General features: G+C 43.4%; 1 long non-coding RNA gene across 3 annotated transcripts in view; it reads left to right on the top strand.

Moving 5' to 3' along the window:
• LOC147029775 (uncharacterized) overlaps nt 1-10,000 on the top strand; it is a 59,520-nt gene that overhangs the window by 38,963 nt on the left and 10,557 nt on the right. The window lies entirely within an intron of this gene.

Here is a 10,000-nt window from a genome sequence, read left to right as displayed (position 1 = left end):
CACACACAAACACATTTCCACTCACCGACACATCACCACCTAACTAATTTCCCCTAACTAACTCGTGCACCCTCGTCATCCCTTATTCTAACGCACGTTACATTTAACTCTACCACTAAGCTATGTCCCCATGACACATTCATGTCTCTACCTAAACAGTCCCTATTGTCGCTCTTTGTCCCTAAATTTATCCTCGCCCTCCCTCATGCTCGCTGCTTTAGTACCCACATAGAGGCCACCATCACTGGCACCCCCATGTGGGCCTAACAATGCCATCCCCCTGAGGCGAGTGCTCCTGGGCCCCGGGCGAGGATGTTCGCTACATCCTGGCCGGGCTTCGTGTACTCGTGGCAAGGCTCGGCGGCCCTTGCACCTCCAGGGCGGTGGTCGGCCACGCACTTGCCCCTTCGCTTTTGCCGATACATGAGGGCGTAACGTCGCGCCATCACTGTCACTTACCCCTATGAGCCCCACCCCACGTCCGCAGAGGTGCTCAGTCATATGTCTGTTGCAAGACAATTTGTGTTTGAATTCTTGTCACTGGGAATTGGGGTTCTCTCACGGGGAACCAAGGCATGCTCGCCACGCCCATTGTTCATGTCAGGGGGTAACATGCATATTGCACACCTGGTCCCCATGGGGAAAAATTGCAGCCAAATCCGTTCTGTTTCGCCGTCCGTGCTCCAGTGATTTATCTGTCACGGAGCGTTTACACGCCGGCCCCTCTGAAACCATTAACACATCGCACCACCGTCCATGCTTGGGCACTTGGCAAAGTACGGACCGCGCACACTCCCGTACCTCGTACGCAAAGTCCCGTGGAGCCGGCCTAGTTTCCAATGCAACTCTGTCCTGCTCAGGAGGCTCGCCCCTCCGGTCCGCTACACTAACCACTACTCCCGTCCGGGTCGATCCGTGTCCCACTCTTTCGTGTGCACTCATCCATGTCATGTCACATGCACTCCGCACGTACTCCGGCACATTGGGCACTCCAAGAAACCCCGGGTCCTTCATTCCCCCCAATGTCGACACACACCCAATCGCATCATGTACGTGCCCGGTCTCACCATGACTCACCTTCGTTATACTCACCTTCTCCCGTTCTTCGAGCACTCTGTCACGCTGCAAATACAACATGTCCATGCATTCAATAATCTCTTCCTTTACTCTACTACCTGTTTCTACCTGTTTTGCTTTAATTTCAATAATCTCGATTTTTACCTCATCCACCTCCTCTTTTACCTTCGTAAATTCCCGATGCGCCCCTTGTATTTCCCCCTCTAACGTCACCTTCGTTGTTTCTAATTGTGTTTCCATTTCCCGTTCCTTTGTTCCCAACGTCTGTCACCTCCTTTACTCTCTTCATTAGTTTCTCGTGTGCCATTTTACATTCCTTTTTAATTTCATTCCGCTGATCTCTTGTTGTTTCCTTCTTGGCGGCTCTTAACTCCTTTGTTGCCCCTGTGTTCTTCTCCATTTGTTCCTTCGACTCATTCTGTCCTATCGTCAGTCCTTCTACCTCCTTCGTGATGTTCCCAATCTCTCCCATCAGTCTGGCCTCGCTCTCCCTCATCTCTTCCCGGACACTGATCCGACACCATGAGTTCCAGGGTCCACCATCTAATTATTCTGTTTAACTCGAGGTCACGTGGTTACCTGAGCGGGAAGCGCGCTCTCAGCAAAGCACCAATGTTATCTCGATTCGATTTTAATTATGGCGGCTGAGCGTTTTAACTGCTGGTGCGTGCCGACTATTTTTGGGCAAATCTGTGGTAATTACCTCCCAGTCTATCTCAGTTCAGACAATGCTAGACCAATGGAAGGAAAGGACAAACATAGACAGGTTGGAAATTGACAAATAATTTATTAATAATACAATAAATGAATAAAAATAACTTTTTATTTTCTGAGGTAAATAAAGAATAAATTTCAAAGTAAAATCAATGAAAATGCCAGGAAAGAGACAAAGAGCAGATGCTTATCGGGGGTTGACTTACTTACAGCTAAATGCAAACAATGGGTACCCAACAGATCATTCGGGGGTGGGGGGGGGGGGGAGAATCGTCTCACTCACAAGGAAGTCGTCCGTGATGTGAAAACGTCCTGAAATGCATGCGTGCGTGTCACGTCCATCGCCAGCACCCAGCTTTACTGTGCACCCTCTCGCGAACAACCTTGAACACCAGTCGAAGTCTGGAGGGCACTGAGATAGTCTGTCTTGGGTTTATACCCTGGTGTTGTTGGTGACCGACCTGTGCCTCGCTTGTTGGCGGCGCTGCTCACACCCACACGCGCACCACACGCTCGTTTGCCCAAGCACTGGGACGGATGAATTGTCTCGTTGTTGATGCTGATCAGACACCCACACGCGCACCACACGCTCGCTTCCTTATCCTCTTTTATCACCTCCGCTTTCCTTTTTCACCTTTCTCGCCCTTTGTTTTCCTCTCTCTTGCTTTTTTCTCCTCACAGAACGTACCTCCCATTCGTTTTGTATCTCCAGGTCGTCTTCTCGGGTGCAGTCCGCCCCTTGCTCACCCCGCCCCACTTGCGCACAGTTACCATGACAACCCGTGCGCTCTCAAAAAAGGAGGGCGTCAGAGCGAGCGAAAGAATTTTGCTGAGGAAGAATGAGGGCGGGCTTCAGAGCTCGCGAAAGAACATGCTGAGGAAAAACGAGGGCGGGCTTCAGAGCTCATGAAGGAAATGTGTGTGAACGTGTCTGTCATAAAGAAAAAAAAAGCTTCCCATAAGAGAGGGGATCGATTCTTTGCCCTTTTCAACACATCACATTTAAGATCCCATTAGACATGGGGATGGGGCTAATCTAAACATGCATTTCACGAAATAACTGTCTGAGGACCTGGATGTGTGGATGCATTCATCAGACCAGATTCTGAAATCCGTATCAATATATATATATATATATATATATATATATATATATATATATATATATATATATATATATATATATATATATATATATATATATATATATATATTGTTTTCGGAAATTTCAAGGGGCTAACCCGAATTTAGGTTGATATTTATGAGAAAAAAATATGAACCCGAAAAAAAATATTTTAGGGGTTGCTGCCGTTCGTCGAAATTTGAAAAAAAAGGAATTCATTTTATATTTTTCTTTTTTTTAATCGTATGCCAAAATGACATAAACATGTAATGTATGATGTTTTCTGGTGCATTAGAATCTGAAATACTGCAGAAATATATTGTTGAACTTGGCAAGATTTTTCCAGTCCGTCTCACTGAAACAGGAAAAGTCTAAAAAATCAAGATTTTATGTATTTTCGCGTTTTTCAACCTCCACAGTTTGCAGACAGAGTTTTTGAACAGACGGGACAAGAGCTATAGTTCACTTGTTCAAAGTTGATTTCTTACAGTCCAGGAATCATTTTCGGTGATCAGTTACCGCTTGTAATAGGTACTGCTTTTGCTCCTCATCATATGTAATAAGACTGTTGTACTCAGTCGCCAGGGCTACAGCACGCTCTGCACAGTCATTCACAACTTTCCCATTGATCCGGGTCTTTGTGCAGAAAGTCAGAGTTCAAATGCAGTACATGAAAAAAACTTTTGCTTCTCGGAGATGCGAAATCTTCCAGTTTTCGGCGCATGATATCTTTCTGGTGAACAACAGCTCTTTTCGGTGCTTCATCATTGTCATCGTCTTGTTCTTTTGGAGTTTGAGATATTTTTATTTTTTCTCAATTGACACGTTTCGGTCAAATAGACATAATGGTATCAGTTCTACCGATAAAAACCACAGCTGTCCCAGCAACTTTTTCACCGTTGCCTTAGATATATCAATGTTCACTTCGGAATATTTATCCATTCGCTTTAGCAATGTCAGGTTTGAATTCGGTATATATTCTGAAACGACAGAATAGTTATCATTAGTTCACGAAAGGCAATTTCGCTAAATACCTGAATGACCAGATACCAGACCAGAAATTGACGGCAGTCAGTCAGTCACTGACTGACGGACTCAGTGATTCAATGGAGTAATGAGCAGACAATACAACAGATCTAAACAATAAATATCTCATACGTACAAGCCGTGTCAGTACAAGAACAAAAGATAATTTCATGTTGAAAATGGAAAATTTTCCCATTTTTGAGCCACGTTTCGGGACATATGTAACACTTTTTGGGGATCAAAAACATTTTTTTCGTGTAACTCAAGTTCAAACCAACCAGTAAGCACGCAAAAATTTCATGAAAAATATCTCTGACATAAAAATACAAAAAACATAAAAATGCACATTTTTTTTACAATTTTTGACAGCTGGTAGTAATCCCGAGACAAGTTTTTTTCGAGTTCATATATATATATATATATATATATATATATATATATATATATATATATATATATATATATATATATATATATATATATATATATATATCTCTTCTTCTTCTTCTTTCGGCTGCTCCCGTTCGGGGTCGCCACAGCGGATCATCCGTATGATCCGCATAGTGATTTGGCACATGTTTTACGCCGGATGCCCTTCCTGACGCAACCCTGGTCGCCTCTTACGACACAGGGATATGGTACACCTATTTTAACCGGGGTGTACACCGACCCAGTATACTGGTACTCACTTCGCCGACCTCTGAAGGATGACAGGCTGAGTCAACCCCCTGGTGTATTAATTCAGTGGCCCAACGGGGATTGAACTCACGACCTTTTGGATCCCAAGCCGCTGCCCTAACCACTGCGCCAACACCAGGCTATATATGCAGGAAAGGCCAACATACAACAAATACAGGCCAACACCAGGCTATATATATATTTATGAGAAATATATATATATATATATATATATATATATATATATATATATATATATATATATATATATATTTCTCATAAATATTATCCTAAATTCGGGTTAGCCCCTTGAAATTTCCGAAAAAAATAAAATAAGAACAGACCTAATATACATGTGTATCTTGACTAACTTTTACATTCCCATTGTGGGTACTCTTCATCAGGTCATGGGTATAAAAGAACCCCGTTTCCCATGAGGATGGGGAGACATGCAGCTTTCATCTGTACACGTGGCAATTATCCCTGTTGAAAGAGATATGTATTCCTTGCCACGGGCACAAAATAAATTTGCCACACTTAATCCCATCGGCATTTCTCATGCAGAGAAACTTTGGGCCATTAGGTTTATCCAATTACTCTTTATTTGTGTGGTTGGGGATGGGAAGGTGGTGGTTGGAGTGGTATCATTTCAGAAGCGTACTCGAAAAGCCAAATAATAAAACCTGTGGGACCTTCAATGCCTTCATGTACAGGACAGTGGACAACTTACTTTCCAACCATGACAAGCTCAAAGATGCAGCAATCTGGCTGCTACCAAACCATAACGGCAGTCTAAGCTGAAAATATTCGACCAGGGATCATACACGAAATCACACAGCTCAGAAGCAAGCATTCTTCCAACAGCTTTTCTTTTCCAGAAGCCAAAATCACTGGAGCAGCATGGAGTAGCATGACTGTAACGATCGATGCATAATCGTCCAAAGGCGAGGGTCAATTGTGCCAGCCCGAAATTCAGAGCAGAGATAATTACCCCAACAAGGTAATAGCACACATCATTATACCTTTGCACCTCGTGTCTTTTTCACGAATATTGGTTACTTTACATCACTGCCATGATACATTCAAGAATGGAAAGGATGTTAACAAACAATTGTATTACGTGACATGACAATGGGACTGAAATAATACAGAGAAAGGCAATAAAAGGGTATGGACTGACAAATATCAAAATTAATTCATAGCTCATTGAACCACAACCTGTAATTCTGAATTTTAGACTCACATTATTAACAGCAGTGACAACAATTATCTTTCCATTCGGTTTATCTCCATGGTTTGTTGTTCGGAAGATTTAATTGAGTGTCAATTTTTTTCCATAGGCTGAGGCCTTGGGAGAGTAAAACAAATCAATGGGACCTGATTCTCCATTTTGTGAAGTCGTGAACTGAACTACACAATTATTTTATTCCTGTCTCAGAGAAAATGATCAACTGTCATAATTGCCTTTAATTGTCATCGTGCTCACCTCGAAGGATTTGTCTCCACCAGACTGACTAGAACATTTCTGCACAAATCCAGACCCTGTCTATATGTAGCAAAGGTTTGAGGCTGATGTCATGAAGTGATTTACATGTCGTGTTTATTTTAATTTATAAATAAATAAAGTTACAGGTTATACGTTTTTAGCCAAACAGGTGTTTGTGTAAAAACGTATGACCTGCAACAAGCAATTGACACCACATTGATTCAGCCCATAAGTTTGTTTATTTACTTTGACTGGAGGGGGGACAAAGGGGCAGGCAAAGGGACATGATGACAGGGTGTTTTGTATTTTCGGGGGTGGGGGGGGGGTTATGAGGATGGTTGCAGGTTAAGGTATGAAGACACACCAAGAGCACATTCACTTGTATGATGAGAACCCGCACACATGCATCATGATCTCGACACATGTATTCACAGTCACGACACATGGCATCACAGAACACACCAAAGACGCTCATGAACTCTTTCGGATCTCAGCTCGACTTGCCTGTAAAACACAGAACAACACTTTTTAAAATCTATGCCAAAGAACAACATGAATTACACTATTGCCACTAAAATGCACAAGAAAGCAAGACAAAGGACGCTTTTTCTGGAGAGCTAGATGTGCAAAACAAAATCTCTATTTCCTGGGATGGATATTGCAACAGACCATCCATAATCTAGCTCAGGAGTCGTCTTCTTCATGAACTGCCCAAATTATTCACAACTTGTGGGGTCGGCCCATTGGAAATGTTCTGGCCTCATTTTTATTCTGGATCGACTGTCCAGGGCTGACATTCAATACAAAACTTTCAAAATGATGCAATCCACCTCAGATTGCTTGGCCTGCATGCTCAGAAACCCCTTGTCACAAAGCCAAATGGGGTGGCCTGGACCTATTGCTGCGGGGCCGGGCGTCTGCCGCGAACACGACCACCAGACGGAGCAGTAGAGTCGGCTCGACCGATCGCCCGGAATTCAGATTGTACTTCTTCGGAAAACTCCGGAAAAGTACGGGTCCCTTTTTGGACCGAACTCGCCAATAGACAGACCACGTGGGGTAGAGTCGATTGCCAATTTCAATTTACCTAAATACCCACGTGGTCCAACCTACCGGGGAAATTCACCCTCGATGGCACCCGTACGGAACGAGCTGCTCAGCGTACTCGTTCCGTGTGCGATCCGAGCGGTTTGATCGCTGAGTTCCGTCGATCCCGAATACCCTGTTACAATCGCAACAGCCTGGCTAACTTTCCAACATGCAGCACGCTCATTCAGTGAAAGAATAGACGCGAACGAGCTGAAACATTCAACAATCGGGGTAATCATTCACAATTGGTGATGAGGGGAGCACATAATGGCAGAGCTAAACCGAATATTAATAAGCACGTATGCAAAGTATGTACAACAAGAGCACTTATACAGTTCACTACTTAATATACTGTCGCCACAAACATACATACGCACACACCCAAAGAATCGGACCAATGGTCTTTATTCGGACCTCCAGCCCGGAGGACAGTCGGGCTGAAGACCAGATTCTGCCTCGGACCTGCCCACCTCGTGTGGTCTTCAAGCTGATCGGACCGGGCACCAGCAAGTGCGAACTGAATCCAACCACCACGAGACCACGATCAGCTTTCCGAGCTCCGGCGATCCCCTCGCGCTCTGGAACACGCGCTGGTGAGACGAGGCGCGGATCCTTCCCAATCCGCTGGGTCGATTCCCCCGAAGAACCACCAACCAAGAAGAGCAAAAGAACCGAACCAGAACAGAGCAAACAAGACCCACAAACAAGAACCAAGAAGAAGCCAGAAGAATCCATTTCTGTCTCTCTCTCTCTCTCTCTCTCTCTCTCTCTCTCTCTCTCTCTCTCTCTCTCTCTCTCTCTCTCTCTCTCTCTCTCTCTCTCTCTCTCTCTCTCTCTCTCTCTCTCTCTCTCTCTCTCTCTCTTTCTCTCTTTCTCTCTTTCTCTCTTTCTCTCTTTCTCTCTTTCTCTCTTTCTCTCTTTCTCTCTTTCTCTCTTTCTCTCTTTCTCTCTTTCTCTCTTTCTCTCTTTCTCTCTTTCTCTCTTTCTCTCTTTCTCTCTTTCTCTCTTTCTCTCTTTCTCTCTTTCTCTCTTTCTCTCTTTCTCTCTTTCTCTCTTTCTCTCTTTCTCTCTTTCTCTCTTTCTCTCTTTCTCTCTTTCTCTCTTTCTCTCTTTCTCTCTTTCTCTCTTTCTCTCTTTCTCTCTTTCTCTCTTTCTCTCTTTCTCTCTTTCTCTCTTTCTCTCTTTCTCTCTTTCTCTCTTTCTCTCTTTCTCTCTTTCTCTCTTTCTCTCTTTCTCTCTTTCTCTCTTTCTCTCTTTCTCTCTTTCTCTCTTTCTCTCTTTCTCTCTTTCTCTCTTTCTCTCTTTCTCTCTTTCTCTCTTTTTTTCCCTTCTTATCCCTCTCGGATGCGGCTCACTTCCGGCGTGACTCATTCGCCGTCGGTGGGGGCTGTCACATCCCTTTTCTTGGAGTCCCCCATGCGAGCCGATTTATGTCCATATTAGGGCATGGAATTCAGTTTGTTCAGCGTTGAGTGGGGGCTGTCGCATCCCATTTCATGGAGTTGTTATCATTGGTGTTGTTATCGTTGGTGTTGTTGTTATCATTGGTGTTGTGAAATAAAAGAAAACCTGACTATTAAAATTTATTCACAGCGCATTTACATTTATTCACCCATTAGACTAGGGGATGGATTCTAACTAGAAACACATACTTATCGAAATAACTAAGCTATAGGAACCTAAATGTTGAGTGCAATGAACTTCCAAATCCGCAACACTATTTCATGCCTGCCAGATATGTATTATAGAATTAAACGATAAAAAAAAAACTTTTAAAGAAGCTGAAGATACTTGTAAAAGGACTTGCGAGAAAGCGGTGTGCTTCTGAACAATGAAACACTTGGAGAACTTCCTGATAAACTCATTCAAAGAGATGATATCTTGCAGTCTGTATTGCAAAAACTCCCAACGATATGTGAACGTGAAAGACCGAAGGTTGGTAGATGAGCTCGTTCTACCCAAACCTTGTGCTTCTTAACAACGATGGGAATGTCACATCTGGAGCATGTCGATGTACAGCGTAAGTTTAAAATTATCTGTACTAGTGTGTGTGTGTGTGTGTGTGTGTGTGTGTGTGTGTGTGTGTGTGTGTGTCCTCCATAACTTCAAAACCATGAAACCTAGCAGCCTGAAACTTTCCGTGTATAGGAAGAAAACTCCAAGGAAGTGCACGACTGAAAATTGGATGTTTGGGCCATTAAAATACCCCCTTTTGAAGATAACTAACATCCTTATTGAATTGTATCCTTTATCAGGTGCATCCTCGATCACCGCTCTTGATAGGGTCTTGAGGCGTATCTGAGGGAACCTCGCTGGAGTCTGAATCCGCCATGTTTTTTTGCCTGCTCAACCATGCCTTGACTTGAAACAGGCCACAACGATTTCTTAACAATAAAGTTTTCCTTTTCACTTTCCTCACTCATATTATCGAATGCCTGTTCATCATAGCTACGAATCGCTGGGTCCATTGCAATGCTTATAAACATCTGGAGACGTCAGCGTTTGTTGCTTTATTTCATTTCTGCACATGCAATCACCATGAGAATCTTTTAAACTAAACAGAATTCAAAAATTTAAGCTCCAGAATCGAACTTACAAGCAGTTCCAACTCCTAGAAAAGTATTTTGTCAAATTTGGACATATTTAACATTTCGGGCATCTCGGGAGGTGTTTGTTTAATATGATGGTTCGGTGATTGCCCATCACGTGCTAAGTGAGCCGTTTCTTACCAAGCTGTGGTGTCCTTGTGGTATCCATACATTTCCAAACTGACCTCCAAAGCCAGTTGCCGACTGGGAATCCTCCGT

Source organism: Eptatretus burgeri, chromosome 3 (genome assembly GCF_056783735.1).
Source record: "Eptatretus burgeri isolate ZD-2024b chromosome 3, Ebu_testis_v1, whole genome shotgun sequence".
In the NCBI taxonomy this organism is placed as follows: Eukaryota; Metazoa; Chordata; class Myxini; order Myxiniformes; family Myxinidae; genus Eptatretus; species Eptatretus burgeri.
Note: the sequence above shows the minus strand (reverse complement) of the source record. Positions and strands in the feature narration are given on the sequence as shown.